The sequence below is a fragment of the Bufo bufo genome, chromosome 4 (assembly GCF_905171765.1).
Source record: "Bufo bufo chromosome 4, aBufBuf1.1, whole genome shotgun sequence".
In the NCBI taxonomy this organism is placed as follows: domain Eukaryota; kingdom Metazoa; phylum Chordata; class Amphibia; order Anura; family Bufonidae; genus Bufo; species Bufo bufo.
Genome location: NC_053392.1, coordinates 403,642,625 through 403,661,739, shown reverse-complemented (window position 1 = coordinate 403,661,739; position 19,115 = coordinate 403,642,625).

Sequence of the window (19,115 nt, the reverse complement as noted above, 5' to 3'; positions counted from 1 at the left end):
GGGATCGTGGTCTCTGCACCTACAGCACAGGGGGTAGAGACAGTCGGTCTCCCCCTCCAACAACCAGACTCTAAGCCAGGGAGCAACACAGAGACCGGGAGTACCAGCTTCCAACATAACCTTGGTGGACTCGCTGGACAGAGACAGGCTACCAAATGCAACAGGTCCAGTATTGGGTTGTGGGTGGGCTGCCAGTCTAACTCAGGTACCGACCGGCGTGAGGTCAGGTATCTGGTTAGTCTTCCCTGGGGGGGGGGGGGAGATGTGTGGCGAAACCAACCTCGCCACTGGGTTTTGGAGAGGCCTGTTTATCCGCCTCTTGCCTCAGGATTATGGCCCATACTAACTTTTAAACCCCTGAACCGATTCAAGTGAATTTTGGATAGGTTTGTCCCCAAGTTATACTGTTTAAATTGATGTAAGTTATATGTATGGCCAATGTAAACTCACAAAGTTGTAACAATTTATAATAAGTGTAACTTGTCAGCTTGGGAGGAAAATGCTGGGTGTGTTTCTATTGTGCCATTGTCCCATTGTGTGTTTAAAGGGTGATGTCTGTCCTGTTGTCTGCACATGTGTATTGGTGACTTCTCTTTGTCTTGAGAGATAATTGGATTACGCCTCGGGTGTCTCCAGGGCAGAGAGGAGGAAACCATGATGCATTGTGGGGATGTATTGTCTCTGTGTATCCTACAGTGCTGCATATCTGTCCTATGTCACAAGTCTTCATTCTGGTCCCCTAGGGGCGTGTACACCAGATGGGCTGGGTTGTTTTATACCTCCATGTGGGCGGACCTGTAATTGCAACAACTGTAATAAAAAACAGGCTGGGTGTGCCAGCACCTCAGACCACTGCTTGACCCTCAACATGGAGCCTTGTCTCGTTATTGGGGGGATCCGCTGTATGCTGTTAGAGACTGATTGCCAGGAGTGTAAGCTGATTCCTGTTCGTCTGCTAGCAGCTATTCGTGAGGTTCCAGTTTGGAGTGCTATTTTGTATCCAGTTCGGGAGTTGGTGTTCTGCAGTAGCTGTGCCTGTCTCTCAGAAAGGGGCATATCGCCTAAACGGATTTTAACCCCTTGTCTGCTGAAACGGTCCGTTACAGCCACTATACGCTTTCACCAGAAATAACCGCAACAGTGCAGTGGGTATATATTTTTCTTTTTTTACTGAAATACTCTCCTATACGCTTTCAACAGTAATTTCTGCAACAGTGCAGTTAGTATATATTTTTCTTGTATTACTGAAATACGGCCTTATACTCTTTCACCAGAAATTACTGCAATAGTGCAGTGGGTATATATTTTTCTTGTATTACTGAAATACGGACTTATACTCTTTCACCAGAAATTACTGCAACAGTGCAGCGGGTACCGTATTTTTCGCCCTATAAGACGCACCGGCCCATAAGACGCACCTAGGTTTTAGAGGCGGACAATAAGATTTTTTTTATTTTTTATTAAGGGGTCACTTAATTAGGAGTGGGGTCACTGTATTAGGGGGGTCACTTTATTAAGAGTGGGGTCATTGTATTAAGATAAGATAAGATAAGATGCCTTTATTGTCACTGTACAGTCGTGGCCAAAAGTTTTGAGAATGACACAAATATTAGTTTTCACAAAGTTTGCTTTTAGATCTTTGTTTCAGTTGTTTCTGTAATGTAGTGAAATATAATTACACGCACTTCATATGTTTCAAATGCTTTTATCGACAATTACATGACATTTATGCAAAGAGTCAGTATTTGCAGTGTTGGTCCTTCTTTTTCAGGACATCTGCAATTCGACTGGGCATGCTCTCAATCAACTTCTGGGCCAATTCCTGACTGATAGCAACCCATTCTTTCATAATCACTTCTTGGAGTTTGTCAGAATTAGTGGGTTTTTGTTTGTCCACCCGCCTCTTGAGGATTGACCACAAGTTCTCAATGGGATTAAGATCTGGGGAGTTTTCAGGCCATGGACCCAAAATTTCAACGTTTTGGTCCCTGAGCCACTTAGTTATCACTTTTGCCTTATGGCACGGTGCTCCATCGTGCTGGAAAATGCATTGTTCTTCACCAAACTGTTTTTGGATTGTTGGAAGAAGTTGCTGTTGGAGGGTGTTTTGGTACCATTCTTTATTCATGGCTGTGTTTTTGGGCAAAATTTTGAGTGAGCCCACTCCCTTGGATGAGAAGCAACCCCACACATGAATGGTCTCAGGATGCTTTACTGTTGGCATTACACAGGACTGCTGGTAGCGCTCACCTTTTCTTCTCCAGACAAGCCTTTTTCCAGATGCCCCAAACAATCGGAAAGAGGCTTCATCGGAGAATATGACTTTGCCCCAGTCCTCAGCAGTCCATTCACCATACTTTCTGCAGAAGATCAATCTGTCCCTGATGTTTTTTGTTGGAGAGAAGTGGCGTCTTTGCTGCCCTTCTTGACACCAGGCCATCTTCCAAAAGTCGCTCACATCTGCCTGCTGCCATTCCTGAGCAAGCTCTGCACTGGTGGCACTCCGATCCCGCAGCTGAATCCTCTTTAGGAGACAATCCTGGCACTTGCTGGACTTTCTTGGATGCCCTGAAGCCTTCTTAACAAAAATTGAACCTCTTTCCTTGAAGTTCTTGATGATCCTATAAATTGTTGATTGAGGTGCAATCTTAGTAGCCACAATATCCTTGCCTGTGAAGCCATTTTTATGCAACGCAATGATGGCTGCACACGTTTCTTTGCAGGTCACCATGGTTAACAATGGAAGAACAATGATTTCAAGCATCACCCTCCTTTTAACGTGTCAAGTCTGCCATTTTAACCCAATCAGCCTGACATAATGATCTCCAGCCTTGTGCTCGTCAACATTCTCACCTGAGTTAACAAGACGATTACTGAAATGATCTCAGCAGGTCCTTTAATGACAGCAATGAAATTCAGTTGAAAGTTTTTTTTGGGATTAAGTTAATTTTCATGGCAAAGAAAGACTATGCAATTCATCTGATCACTCTTCATAACATTCTGGAGTATATGCAAATTGCTATTATAAAAACTTAAATATTGGAAATGAGAAAAGTTGATGCTTATCTAATTCTCAAAACTTTTGGCCACGACTGTACAATACAATGTAATACAATGTACAATACAATGAAATGTTGTTTGGAGCAATCCTAGATGCCATGGACAGAGGAACAAGAACTGACATTTAAACTAAAGCATTACACTAGAAAAAAAACAACAACATTGCACTAGAAAGCATTACTATTCACAGTTCACAGCATATATATAGCAAGAGCAAGGTAGGAAGTGCTTATGAGTATATATACACACTGATTCAGACACCACTGCAGACAAGAGATCATAATGGGTTCATGAATGCAGCAGTCACTTTCAGTCTGTGGTAGTTTCTATCCTAGGAAGGGGCAATAATCTCAGAGCATTTAGGAGACTGATTGTTTTGGGGTAAAAGCTGGGGGGGTCACTTTATTGGGGGGGAGGCACTTTATTAGGAGTGGAGATTTTTTTGGGCACTTCTGCAGCAGGAAAAATATCTCCCAGACAGAGCGACCAGTATCATAAAGGAGTTGTTTGCGCTCATAGTAAATTACTATCAGCCCAGTAATGAGATCACAGATCGGATTGCTGGCGGATTGACACACGTCCCTTGGTGGCCTTGGGTCACAATCGAGTCCTGAGCAGTCTTAAATCTGCATGAAATAAGGAGTGGCGAGGAATAAACATTTACTGAAATCCGGTGCGCTCTGCCCCGTGGCCATGATGTGTTCACCCAGATTACAAACCATAGAACATACGTGGATTGCATCACAGCAATGAACACAGGTACAAGCTAGCAATAATCATTTACAAGGTAGTGTTATAACCACAGAGGGTTGGACACACCTCTTGTTACATTATTACTACTCCTGGCCAGAAAGTGCATTGGGAATGGGTAATAAAAAAAGAGATGCTGACCCATGGGTAACAACTGGGTTGCAGCTATAAGGGAAGGGGGGGTGGGGGTGCAGAGGTAGTGTAATGACTGATGTCACGCACAGGGAGGATAAAAGGGAAAGCCCTGCCCAAGGGAGAGGGAAAGGTGGTGACCCCTAACTCACCTTGCGGCTGGCACCTGACTGCCCTGACGTCCCTAGACGGGTTCCTCACCCGTGCGGCGATCACGTGCCTAAACCCTGGCTTTCCCTAAAATGAGCCCTAGATAGTGAACGGGCCGGTGGGATCGCTAGTCCGCACCACTATCACTAAGAGGGAAACACCAGGGAGAGGACAGACAAAACAGGCAAACACATACACCCAGGTGGGCGATCACAATAGACCACAAAGGTCCAACAGGGATCCGGAGGGTAGCGTTCTGGACCAACTACCAGAGAACGCAGCAACACAGCTCCAGAAGGTCAGAATAGATGTCCAGGCAGGAAGTTCTATCTCTGGCAACCAGAGAAGTGTGAGAGAGGAATATAAGGAGGTATGGGAGTGCTGGACAAGGAACAGCTGAGGAGAAGGAGCTACGGATCCCTGAGTGAGCCAAAAGGGTTTGCAAAGCAAACCCAGAAAGCTACCATAAGGAAAACAGCCCTATCTTAAATTGAGCGTGCAGCCAACCGCTGCGACTTCCTGACCCCGGGTATAACGGAGTCAGGCGTGGTTCTCGATACCCTCGTGAAAGTACCCCCCCTCTCTACGAGGGGCCTCCGGACACTCAGGACCAGGTCTCTCAGGATGAGAGGCATGAAAAACCCGAACTAGCCTGTCTGCGTTTACCTCAGACGCAGGAACCCACATTCTTTCATCTGGACCGTAACCTCTCCAATGCACCAGATATTGAAGAGAGCGGCGGACCCGTCGAGAATTAACAATTTTGGATATCTGAAATTCTAGATTACCATCCACGACAACAGGAGGGGGTGGCAGCGGTGACGGTTCTAGAGGTGGAACATATTTTTTGAGTAACGACTTATGAAAAACATTATGAATTTTAAAAGTCTGAGGTAACTCCAGGCGAAAAGCCACGGGGTTGATGATGGCTACAATTTTGTAAGGGCCAATAAACCTAGGACCCAGTTTCCAAGAGGGAACCTTCAATTTAATATTCCTAGTAGACAACCACACATAGTCATTCACTCCTAGGTCCGGACCTGGCGACCGTCTCTTATCAGCCATGCATTTGTATTTACCTCCCATATTTTTCAAGTTAGCTTGCACCTTCTGCCATACCGATGAAAGAGATGACGAAAACCGTTCCTCTTCGGGAACCCCAGAAGACCCCCCCCTCTTTGAAAGTACAGAATTGGGGATGAAAACCATATGCACCAAGAAATGGTGACTTGCCAGTGGATTCCTGACGACGATTATTTATGGCAAACTCAGCTAACGGTAAATATGATGACCACAACTCTTGGTTTTCAGACACAAAACATCTTAGATATGTCTCAAGGTTTTGGTTGGTACGCTCAGTCTGTCCATTCGACTGAGGATGGAAAGCTGAGGAAAAGGACAAGTGTACCCCCAAACGGGAACAAAAAGCTTTCCAAAATTTAGAAATAAACTGGGTACCCCGATCCGAAACAACATCTTCACGATTTCACTGACGAATACCTGAGCAAGAGTCTTAGCATTAGGTAGTGCGGGTAACGCAATGAAGTGTACCATTTTGCTAAACCTGTCCACTACTACCAAAATAACTGTTTTACCCGCAGACAAAGGTAAGTCAGTGATAAAATCCATTGACAGATGTGTCCACGGTCTATTGGGAATGACGAGTGGTAATAGAGACCCTGCAGGACGTGTATGTGAAACTTTTGCGCGCGCACAGGTAGAACAAGAAGACACAAAATCCAATACATCCTGACGCAACCTTGGCCACCAAAAACGACGAGACAATAGCTCCAAGGTTGCTTTACTACCCGGGTGCCCAGCAAGTGCCGAACTATGATGTTCCTTTAATAATTCGAAACGTAGGTTCAACGGTACAAACAATTTCTCTGAGGGGCAAGAGACCGGGGCGTCCCCCTGGGCCTCTAACACCTACCCTCCAAAACAGAGTGTACCGCAGAAACAACCACTCCTTTTTGAAGAATGGGCACCGGATCACTCACATTACCCCCTCCAGGGAAGCAACGAGATAGTGCATCAGCCTTGGTGTTCTTTGCCCCAGGACGATAGGTAATCACAAAGTTAAACCTGGTAAAAAATAGCGACCACCTAGCCTGTCTAGGGGTGAGACGCTTAGCTGATTCGAGGTACAGAAGATTTTTGTGGTCCGTAATCACAGTGACGGGGTGGACTGCCCCCTCTAAGAAGTGACGCCACTCCTCAAACGCAAGTTTAATAGCTAATAGTTCCCTATTGCCAATATCGTAGTTCTTTTCTGCTGCAGATAGTTTTTTAGAAAAGAAAGCACAAGGACGCCATTTGCCAGGGGAGGGACCCTGAGACAGCACCGCCCCCACTCCCACCTCTGACGCATCGACTTCAACAATAAAAGGCTGAGAGACATCAGGTTGGACTAGTACAGGTGCTGAGGTAAACCTCTCTTTTAGAGAGGAAAAAGCAACTTTAGCGGCGTCAGACCATTTAGAAAAATCAGTCCCCTTCCTAGTCATGTCAGTAAGCGGTTTTACAATAAGTGAATAATTTTTAATGAATTTCCTATAGAAATTCGCGAAGCCCAAGAACCGTTGTAGTGCTTTGAGGTTCTCAGGAAGATCCCAATCTAAAATTGCCTGGACCTTCCTAGGATCCATACGGAAACCTGAAGCAGCTAAAAAATAACCTAGGAATTGTATCTCCTGAACGGCGAAGACACATTTTTCAATTTTAGCATATAATTCATTCGTCCGTAGGACCTGCAGTACTTGTCTGACATGCACCTCATGTGTTTTCAGATCAGACGAATAAATTTAAATATCATCTAGGTATATTACCACAAACCTGCCGATTAGATGACTAAAAATGTCATTAACGAAATGTTGAAAGACGGCAGGAGCATTGGTCAGACCGAAAGGCATAACTAGATTTTCATAATGCCCCTCAGGGGTGTTAAACGCTGTCTTCCACTCATCCCCCTCCTTAATACGAATCAGATTGTAGGCCCCCCTAAGATCAAGTTTGGAGAACCACCTAGCACCCGGAATCTGGTTAAACAGGTCAGGAATGAGAGGAAGAGGGTATGGGTCTCGGATGGTTATCCGATTTAATTCGCGAAAATCTAAGCAAGGACGCAGGCCCCCATCTTTCTTTTTAACGAAGAAAAACCCTGCAGCCACGGGTGAAGAAGAGGGTCTGATGTGTCCCTTAGCCAAGCTCTCGGAGATATAATCTTTCATGGCTTGTCTCTCTGGACCCGAAAGATTATATAACCTGGTCTTGGGTAATTTTGCGCCGGGAATAAGGTTAACCGGGCAATCATAAGGACGATGAGGTGGTAACTTCTGACAACCCTTTTCAGAAAAAACATCCTCAAAATCCGAAATAAATGTAGGTAGGGTAGTTATGGAGGCGACTAAGCAATTGCTATTTAAGCAATTTTCTCTGCACTGCTCACTCCACTCCAATATCTCCCTGGCCTGCCAATCCACTACTGGATTGTGCTCTACCAACCAGGGAAGACCCAGCACTACCGGAGTGGGAAGCCCCTCCAGAACATAACCTGAAAGCATCTCGTTATGGTGGTCCCCTACCCGAAGGTGTAAATTATGAACAATGTGGGTGAGGTTTCTCTGAGACAGGGGAGCAGAATCAATAGCGAATATGGGAATGGGTCTCTGTAACGTACAGAGAGACAAACCCATAGTGCGGGCAAAATGGGCATCTATCAAATTTACCCCTGCTCCACTGTCTAGAAAGAAAGAAATAGTCTCCGTCTTATCACCAAAAATAATAACCGCTGGCAACACAAATTGCGATGTACGTATGGAGGAAACGTATACCCCCCGGCTGACATCCTCCACACAGCCTGGGGTTAGTAGTTTTTCCGACGGTTTTTTGTTTCCGAGGAAAGAAGGACAGACATTAATGAAATGACCCCTCTCCCCACAAAAAAAACAAACCCCACGCCTACGGCGAGCCTCAGGAGGACGGACCTGACGAGTAGTTCCTCCTAGCTGCATAGGCTCGTCTAAGTCCGTACAGACTAACTGCTGCTTGGGAGGGGTTACCAATTGTTCCGTTTTTTTCAACCTGTCCCTAAGGCTTCTCTCTATACGGATAGAAAGGGACATAACCGCATCAAGGGAAAAGGGGGTCTCATATAATGCAAGCGCATCCTTAACCCTTTCGGGGTTCCATTGGGTATCCGTAGCCCACCTACGGAATTCAGAGCAATACTCCTCTACCGGCCGCTCTCCTTGTAAGAGTCTCCGTAATCTTGATTCAGCCAGTGCGACTCGGTCAGGGTCGTCATATATGAGACCCAAAGCCCCGAAAAACTCATCCACTGACCGGAGATCCTGGGAATCAGTAGGTAAAGAGAACGCCCAGGACTGCGGGTCCCCCTGCAGCAGGGAAATAACAACCCCCACCCGCTGATCTTCATTACCAGAGGAGTAAGGGCGCAGTTTAAAGTATAATTTACAGGCCTTACGGAATGTCAAAAACTTGTCCCTTCCCCCAGAAAATCTGTCAGGGAGAGGGACCTTGGGTTCCGCAACAACCTGGTTACCAGTAGCAACCGCTGGGCTTGCGGTCAGTTGTAATCGCTGCTGTTGCTGGAGGACCGACGCCTTCAATCCTGCCACCTCAAAAGACAGGCCATGAAATTGTTTGGACAGAGCAGGAATTTGATCCATACTGGATTCTAAGTAGGTAAAAAATATATATATTTTTTTTTACCTACACAAAATAAGGGCCAGAGATAATGTAATGACTGATGTCACGCACAGGGAGGATAAAAGGGAAAGCCCTGCCCAAGGGAGAGGGAAAGGAGGTGACCCCTAACTCTCCTTGCAGCTGGCACCTGACTGCCCTGACGTCCTCACCCGTGCGGCGATCACGTGCCTAAACCCTGGCTTTCCCTAAAATGAGCCCTAGATAGTGAACGGGTCGGTGGGATCGCTAGTCCGCACCACTATCACTAAGAGGGAAACACCAGGGAGAGGACAGACAAAACAGACAAACACATACACCGAGGTGGGCGATCACAATAGACCACAAAGGTCCAACAGGGATCCGGAGGGTAGCGTTCTGGACCAACTACCAGAGAACGCAGCAACACAGCTCCAGAAGGTCAGAATAGATGTCCAGGCAGGAAGTTCTATCTCTGGCAACCAGAGAAGTGTGAGAGAGGAATATAAGGAGGTTTGGGAGTGCTGGACAAGGAACAGCTGAGGAAAAGGAGCTACGGATCCCTGAGTGAGACAAAAGGGTTTGCAAAGCAAACCCAGAAAACTACCATAAGGAAAACAGCCCTATCTTAAATTGAGCGTGCAGCCAACCGCTGCAACTTCCTGACCCCGGGTATAACGGAGTCAGGCGTGGTTCTCGATACCCTCGTGACAGGTAGTAGCAGCACCCAGGCCCTGGTGGCTGAGGAGGCCCATATGCTACATAAGGAGACAACAGGGGGTACCTTAGGGATGTCCAGGAGCAGACAGTGTGATGACTGAGAGGCGGAACAGGCATGTGTGACAGGGAAGTCTGCTGCGCCCCTCGTCTGCCTGCTCCTGCACTCAACTTTCCTGCTACTCCTTCCTCCATAACAGCGCTTCCGGCCGCCGGCCCCTACCACAGACAGCTCGCAGAGGCGAGCAGCCCCTGCATCAATATCCCGAACACCCGCAGCACGCCGGATCTTTCTGCCAAGCACTAGCAGTGTGGCAAGTACGGTAAGCGCTGGACATTTTTTCCCCCCCATATTCACTCCATAAGATGCACTAACCCCCCCCCCCCTATGTCTTATAGGGCGAAAAATACGGTATATATTTTTCTTCTTTAACTGAAATAGGTCCCTATACGCTTTAAACAGTAATTACTGCAACAGTGCAGTGGGTATATATTTTTCTTGTATTACTGAAATAAGGCCACTATACGCTTTCTCCCAAAATAACAGCAGAAGTGACCTGAGAAAATATATTTCTTGTTGGACTGAAATAGGCCACTATACGCTTTCACCAGAAATAACTGCAACAGTGCAGTGCGTATCTATATATTTTTTTGTTTACTGAAATACGTCCCTATATGCTTTCAACAGAAATAACTGCAGAAGTGATCTGAAAAAGTTTTTTTCGTGTTGGACTGAAATAGGCCACTATAAGCTTTCACCAGCAGTGCATATGTATTGTAATTTTTTTCATGAAATAAGTCCCTATACTCTTTCACCAGAAATTAATGCAACCGTGCAGTGCGTTTAAATGTTTAGTGTATAACTGAAATACCGCCCTATACTCTTTCACCAGAAATAACTGCAAATGATATCAGCGCAGTTAACAAATGATTCCTCTCACTGTCCTTTCCCTGCACTTGTAAATCAATGGTTTTCACAATGAGGAAATTCCAATGACTCTCCCTACTAGCATCTGCACACGTCTCTCCCTGCCTATGAAATGATGCCTCTCACTATCCTTTCGCTTCTTTCCTTTTTTCTTTTTTTAACAATTAGTTTTTCTTTACACATCTGTCCCTGACCACTGTACGATGGTGATTGGCAGCATCTAAGATGTCTGCCGTATTTATATGGCTGTTACATCACCGGGCTGGCTGGCTGCTGATTGGCTGCATGCATGGCATTATGGGTCCCGCCTTCCCAGAGTTCCTTGACTCATGTCCTCACACGTGTAGCCACCATCTTAGACACCATTTTAGCCACCCGCCATTGCAGGAAATAATGCAATTCGTTACCACGAAGCGTGAGGAAATTCGCATTCGTTCAGAATCAAATTTCTCCCGAAATTCGGAACGAATTCAACTTCGTCAGCTTCGATTCGCTCATCTCTAGTGCTCATGACTAACATTTCTATTATTGGGAGGAAACATAAGAATAGTTTTTAAACTAATGAATAAGAAGTACTCCTATTTAGCCCTTACCCGTCGTGCACTACCACATAGCAAATCTCCCATAGACTGTGATAATTCATTACAGTGTACAGGACATTTGATATGAAGATCATGTACAGAGTACAGCGCTTGGCTATCTCTGGCACTACCATAGAAATTAAGCAGTAGGACCCTATTGGTCTGAAATTTATCCCCTACCCTGTGGAATAAACAAAAAGTAAAAAAAAAAGATTTAAAAAAAATATATAAAAATTTTAAATTACGCCCTTTCACCATAATAACCATAAGCAATAAAAATCATTTGCACCACCATGTCCCAAAACACCCATACTATTAAAATATAAATGTATTTATCCAGTATGGTGAACATCATAATGAAAAAAAATAATGAAGTTACCGATTCACCATTTTTTGTTGCTTCACCTCCCCCCCCCCCCCCCCAAAAAAAAAGAAGTAATCAAAAAGACATTCACACACCAAAATTTACCAGTTTATTTTTTATTTATTTTATACACTTATATAGATTCTGCAGTGCTTTACAGACATTAGCATCAAGCTGTCCCCAATAGGGCTCACAATCTAAATTCCATATCAGTATGTCTTTGGAGTGTGGGAGGAAACCAGAGTACCTGGAGGAAACCCACGCAGACACAGGAAAAACCTACAACAGATGCAGATGTTGCACATGTTTGGATTTGAACCTTGGACCCCAGTGCTGCAAGGCACCAGGCTAACCACTTGAGCCACATGCTGCCCAGTACAAATTGCAAATTGCAAATTGCAAATTGCTCCGCACAAAATGAGCCCTCATACAACTCTGCAGATGCAACTATAAAAAGTTATGGGGGTTAGACTATAGTGATCAAATAAAAAAAATATTTTTGTAAGCACTAAATCATAAGAAAAACAATATAAATAAGGTAATTCTTTAATCATGCTGACGCAAAAAATGAAGGTAACAGGTCAGTTTTACTGCTCAAGGAATGCCATAAAAACTAAACACATAAAACTGTGGCAACTGTGAAATAATTTTTTTTTTAAATAAAACCCCATTTGGAATTTTTTCCAGATTCCCTCCACATCGTGCCATAAGAAAGTCAACATATCCCACAAAAAAAATCCCTCATGCAGCTATATGAACGAAAAAATAAAAAAGTTATGCCATCGGACATGAAAAATGAAAACAAAAAGAACACAGAAAACTGCCCGATAATGAAGTAGTTATCCTGAATAACCTACCGTATTTTTTGCCCTATAAGACGCACTGGCCCATAAGACGCACCTAGGTTTTTGGGGAGGAAAATAAGAAAAAAAATATTTTTAACCAAAAGGTGTGCTTTTGGTGGGTTTGGAACTAATGGTGGTCTGTGGATGGCACTATTACTGGGGATCTGTGAAGGACACTGTTATGGGGGATCTGTGGATGACGGACACTGTTATGGGGGATCTGTGGATGACTGACACTGTTATGGGGGGATCTGTGGATGACGGACACTGTTATGGGGGGATCTGTGGATGACGGACACTGTTATGGGGGATCTGTGGATGACGGACACTGTTATGGGGGGATCTGTGGATGACGGACACTGTTATGGGGGGATCTGTGGATGACGGACACTGTTATGGGGGGATCTGTGACAGACACTGTTATGGGGGGGATCTGTGGCTTGCACTGTTACAGGGGCATCTGTGGCTGGCACTGTTACAGGGGGGATCTGTGGATGGCACTGTTAGAGGGGGGATCTGTGGGTGGCACTGTTATGGGGGATCTGTGGGTGGCACTGTTATATATGTGCCATCCACAGTCCCCCCCAGCCCATAACCGTGCCATCCACAGATCCCCGCCCGCCGCTCCAGTATACAAATATAAAAGTGTCTTATCCAATTAAAAGTGATTACACATGCCCCCTCACTCCTAATAGTACCGTACATCCTAACAGCTTCTGTACAACGCAGGCAGGCAGGCCGGGCGACCGGCGCATCACTCACTGACGTCACTTGCCTGCGCCGCCTGCTTCATTCATAAAGTAGGCGGCGCAGGCACGTGACATCACAGAGTTACGCTGCCGCCCGCCCGGCCTGCCTGTCGGCATTCTACAGAAGCTGTTAGGATGTATGGTACTATTAGGAGTGAGGGGGCATGTGTAATCACGTTTAATTGAATAAGACACTTTTAATTGAATAAGACATATTTGAATATTGCAGCACTTGAGCGGCGGGGCGGGGCTATAGTACAGTGACTGCACCGCCCCGCCGCTATTGCCGGCCCCCAGCTCCTCCCAGTCCCTCCCACGCTTGCTCGTACTGTCAGCATTCGCCCCATAAAACGCAGGGGCATTTTCCCCCCATTTTGGGGGGAGAAAAAGTGCGTCTTATGGGGCGAAAAATAAGTAATCATTAACTGTAAATAACACAGCATAATGTGGAAGAAAGAAAACCAGAAGAAACTTAAAATAAGAAGAATAGGAGTTTCCAACTGACATTCCACTAAAAAGAAAAATGAACCCATGAGTTGATAAATCAGAAAAACGTGTGCAAAATTGGCCTTTCTCCTCTAAGACATCAAAATGTACCCAAAATAATTTAGAGTTGAGCAAATACATTTTTTAGATTTAAAATTCGACCTGAATTCTTAAAAACAGTTTGATTTGATAGAATCAAAATTTCTTGAGCTTCATTTCAGTAGAATTTTTCCAAAAAGGGGGCCTGGTGTATTTCTGGAGTGTAATAATATTATAGGTTATAGCTACTAGAGATGGGTCGTTGATCCAGGGAGTTATTCTGATTGCCTGATTGCAGTCGGGAAGGAATTTTTTTCCCCTTAAGTGGGGAAAATTGGTTTATACCTCACAGGTTTTTTTTTTTGCCTTCCTCTGGATCAACTTGCAGGATAACAAGCTGAACTGGGTGGACAAATGTCTTTTTTTCAGCCTTAAATACTATGTTGCTATGTTACTATGTTAAAACAGACCTCCCTTTTTAGATGGAGTGGCACAATTAACAAGACACAGGAAGAATATGATAATTTGTTATGTCAACAGAAGGTAAGTATGCTCTGTCACGAACTATGGATCCGATCGCTCCGGATCCCACAGCTCTGACGTAGTGGTCTGTGACGGAGTCTGCGCACACACAGAGACCTCACGTGACCGGGGTATTACCATCCGGCTAACACCCCCCCACTACACTTCGGTAACTGCCACCACGTGGGTTCCCGGTCCACGAGCCGACTATCCGGGTCATTCACTATCACACAGATCAGTGGATGAACCGGATATCACTTACTGACCAACCGCAGTCAATCACCCCCAGCTACAATTCCTAAATGCAATTTAACTAACTACCTGGTAACGTCTCTTCAAAGGCAAGGTACGTTGTTCAGCAGCTTAGAATATGGAAGACTTGGCCACTTAGATTTTATAATCTTTAATAAGAGGTAAAAAGCAGTGCATACAAATCTAATGAAAATGACTATAAATCTACAGAATAATAATAACAATATAAATAATCACGACAGTTCAAATGAAAGGGAAAAAGGTGAAAGAATACTTAGTTTCTCTGGAGGCTTTCAGATGGTCGTTCATATGTCCTTTTTGAATCCTTGCAAACCCCGTTCAGTATGTATCAGGGGAGACCCTCAAAGTTCTTCTGATACAGGGATATGCTGTCAATGTCCAATTAAGTGTCTGGTGATGTTCCATGGGTCTCTCTCCTCTGTCCTTGTGCACAGATTTTTATGAACTCTCCCATGGGCAGGAGACTTACTCCTGTCAGCCAATGGCAGCAGAGTGACTGTGAAGCCTAGGGATTGGCCTCCAAGGGTTTCATGACCCCCATCAAAGTTCAGTTCCTACAATGAGGATTATACTTAAGCCTGTATCTCCCTGATACATCGGCATATTTTTATACAGAATACATATTTGCGATCCTTATTTATTTAAATACAGAATGAGACCACACACGGTAATGCTGGGACCTGTAGTTCTTCTACCACCCATAGGTGAGCTACAGAATCACATCCTCTGGTCATATTTGATACCCAATTAACCACAATACTCTGTAGAGCCTGGATCTTGTGTCAGAAAGGGCATAAGTTGATTCATAACTGAAATATGAAAGTGGACTGGTTTTATGCCCAGAGCTAATTAAGGGCTATTAGCTCTCCTCAAACCAGACCTGGAAATTAATGACGTCACGCTCCAGCCAGGCTTGACAGCGAGCTGATCTTTATCTTATAGGACAGGATGAGCTGGGCCTGGTATAGCCTTTATGACCTTTTATAGCCGGCCTCACAGAGTAGTGGTAATAAAAGTGTCCATCTATATCATACTTGACCCAGGCTTCAGGAAGATGAGAGTTCACTGTTCTTTTACATACTGTAGGCCAGAAGCATACAAAATGGCTACCCAGAGGAATAATGTATGTATGCCGGCACATGCTCCCCTTTGCAGGTCTGCCCAGAAAGATAGGATTGCCACCCCCCACCACCCAAAGTGTACACCCCCTTTAAACACTGAAAATGCTCATTCAGTTTTTTAGATCCAATGGAACTGTCACGTTCCCACGACAGGTGGCAGGATATCGGTGAGACTGGCAACACATGGTTTGATCTGACAGGTTTTCCTTGTGACGTCTGTGTTGTGTCTGATAATGGCCACACCCCTTTCCTCAGGTGTTGCTAATGCGGTCATTTAACTTTCCTTATTTATTGTTGCTTCTCCCACAATGCTATGCAGTTTACAGTTTCAGTTTCAGTTGTGGATTGCTGGTGTGTGGATCTCGACGAAGTTCCTGGTGCTTTCATTGCTCCTTTGAAGTTAAGTCTTTCCTTTCCCTTTTGTATTTTGTTTGGGTTCTGTTTATTTCATTTCCCTATCATTTGTATTAGGTTTGAAGGAGACTCCTGTTCGTCCTTCCTTTTGGAGGAACAGGTAGTCTAGTCCCTGTCATTAGTACCAGGGTCCTATAGGGCTTGATAGGACTCTAGGTATTCCTGTGTATGTACACCCCTACCTCTGGGGTCTGTTCATACTGGTAGTCAGTCAGGATTTTGGTTAGGGTTAACTAGGAGATGTCCATCTTCCTTCCCTAGTTCTCAGGCCTGATTCCCTGTTCCCCCTTCCCTCTTATGCTTGGTGTGGTGTTTCCCTCCTACACTGAAGCGTGACATTATAAACCGCACAGCATTGTGAGAGAAGCAAAAATACATAAGGAAGGTTAAATGACCACATTAGCAACACCTGAGGCAAGGGGTGTGGCCATTAGCAGAAGCAACACAGACACCTATAGATCCACAAGGATGGTCTCTAGATTATGGTCACTTTCTCATGGGCCTATTTTTTGGTCAGTATTTGCCTTCAGGTGCGCCTGGGTTTGGCTTTCAAAAGCTGATGGGAACTAACCAAAATATGTCCATATAAAAGGGGCCTTTGGAATTTCAAGTTTTACCTTTTTGATTGGTAAGCTATAGTCTAGAAATAATGCAAATATTTACCACTTACTTATTTTATTCTATAGAAAAATATTTATTATGCTACCATTATGATAAACTCGAGTTATGATGAAGGATCATAGCACATGATACAAAGCTACAAATTTTAGAAAATGTGAGGGGTCTCAAAGATGTTTCAAGATGTACCATCATTAAAAAAAAAACAATGTTATTGTAAAAAACTGATATCTGTAAGCCACACTGATTTAAAAATACTTTTCTGTAAAGCACCTTTAACCACTTAAGGACCACAGGTTTATACCCCCCTAGTGACCAGGCCCTTTTTTACAAATCGTCACTCCACAACTTTAGCGGTTTATTGCTCGGTCATGCAACTTACCACCCAAATGAATTTTACCTCCTTTTCTTCTCACTAATAGAGCTTTCATTTGGTGGTATTTCATTGCTGCTGACATTTTTACTTTTTTTGTTATTAATCGAAATTTACCGATTTTTTTGCAAAAAAATGACATTTTGCACTTTCAGTTGTAAAATTTTGCAAAAAAAAACGACATCCATATATAAATTTTTCCCTAAATTTATTGTTCTACATGTCTTTGATAAAAAAAAAAATGTTTGGGTAAAAAAAAAAATGGTTTGGGTAAAAGCTATAGCGTTTACCAACTATGGTACAAAAATGTGAATTTCCGCTTTTTGAAGCAGCTCTGACTTTCTGAGCACCTGTCATGTTTCCTGAGGTTCTACAATGGCCATACAGTAGAAAAACCCCACAAATGACCCCATTTCGGAAAGTAGACACCCTAAGGTATTCGCTGATGGGCATAGGGAGTTCATAGAACTTTTTATTTTTTGTCACAAGTTAGCGGAAAATTATGATTTTTTTTTTTTTTTCCCTTACAAAGTCTCATATTCCACTAACTTGTGACAAAAAATAAAAAGTTCCATGAACTCACTATGCCCATCACGAAATACCTTGGGGTGTCTTCTTTCCAAAATGGGGTCACTTGTGGGGTAGTTATACTGCCCTGGCATTCTAGGGGCCCTTATGTGTGGTAAGTAGTTTGAAATCAAAATCTGTAAAAAATGGCCGGTGAAATCCTAAAGGTGCTCTTTGGAATGTTGGCCCATTTGCCCACCTAGGCTGCAAAAAAGTGTCACACATCTGGTATCGCCGTACTCAGGAGAAGTTGGGCAATGTGTTTTGGGGTGTCTTTTTACATATACCCATGCTGGGTGAGAGAAATATCTCGGCAAAAGACAACTTTTCCCATTTTTTTATACAAAGTTGGCATTTGACCAAGATATTTATCTCACCCAGCATGGGGTGTCTACTTTCCGAAATGGGGTCACATGTGGGGTATTTATACTGCCCTGGCATTTTAGGGGCCCTAAAGCGTGAGAAGAAGTCTGGAATATAAATGTCTAAAATTTTTTACGCATTTGGATTCCGTGAGGGGTATGGTGAGTTCATGTGAGATTTTATTTTTTTACACAAGTTAGTGGAATATGAGACTTTGTAAGAAAAAAAGAAATAAAAATTTCCGCTAACTTGGGCCAAAAAAAAAGTCTGAATGGAGCCTTACAGGGGGGTGATCAATGACAGGGGGGTGATCACCCCATATAGTCATTGATCACCCCCCTGTAAGGCTCCATTCAGACGTCCGTATGTTTTTTACGGATCCACGGATACTTGGATCGGATCTGCAAAACACATACGGACATCTGAATGGAGCCTTACAGGGGGGTGATTAATGACGGGGTGATCAATGACAGGGGGGTGATCAGGGAGTCTATATGGGGTGATCACCCCTGTCATTGATCACCCCCCTGTAAGGCTCCATTCAGACGTCCGTATGTGTTTTGCGGATTTGATCCATGTATCAGTGGATCCGTAAAAATCATACGGACGTCTGAATGGAGCCTTACAGGGGGGTGATCAATGACAGGGGGGTGATCAGGGAGTCTATATGGGGTGATCACCCCCGTCATTGATCACCCCCCTGTAAGGCTCCATTCAGACGTCCGTATGTGTTTTGCGGATCCGATCCATGTATCAGTGGATCCGTAAAAATCATACGGACGTCTGAATGGAGCCTTACAGGGGGGTGATCAATGACAGGGGGGTGATCAGGGAGTCTATATGGGGTGATCACCCCCGTCATTGATCACCCCCCTGTAAGGCTCCATTCAGACGTCCGTATGTGTTTTGCGGATCCGATCCATGTATCAGTGGATCCGTAAAAATCATACGGACGTCTGATTGGAGCCTTACAGGGGGGTGATCAATGACAGGGGGGTGATCAGGGAGTCTATATGGGGTGATCAGGGGTGATCAGGGGTGAATAAGGGGTTAATAAGTGACAGGGGGGGGTGTAGTGTAGTGCTGCTTGGTGCTACATATTACTGAGCTACCTGTGTCCTCTGGTGGTCGATCCAAACAAAAGGGACCACCAGAGGACCAGGTAGCAGGTATATTAAAAGCTGTTATCAAAAAAGCGTCTAATATACCTGTTAGGGGTTAAAAAAAATTACATCTCCAGCTTGCCAGCGAACGATCGCCGCTGGTAGGCTGGAGATCCACTCGCTTACCTTCCGATCCTGTGAACGCGCGCGCCTGTGTGCGCGCGTTCACGGGAAATCTCGGCTCACGCGAGATGACGGCAATCGGCGTTAGTGT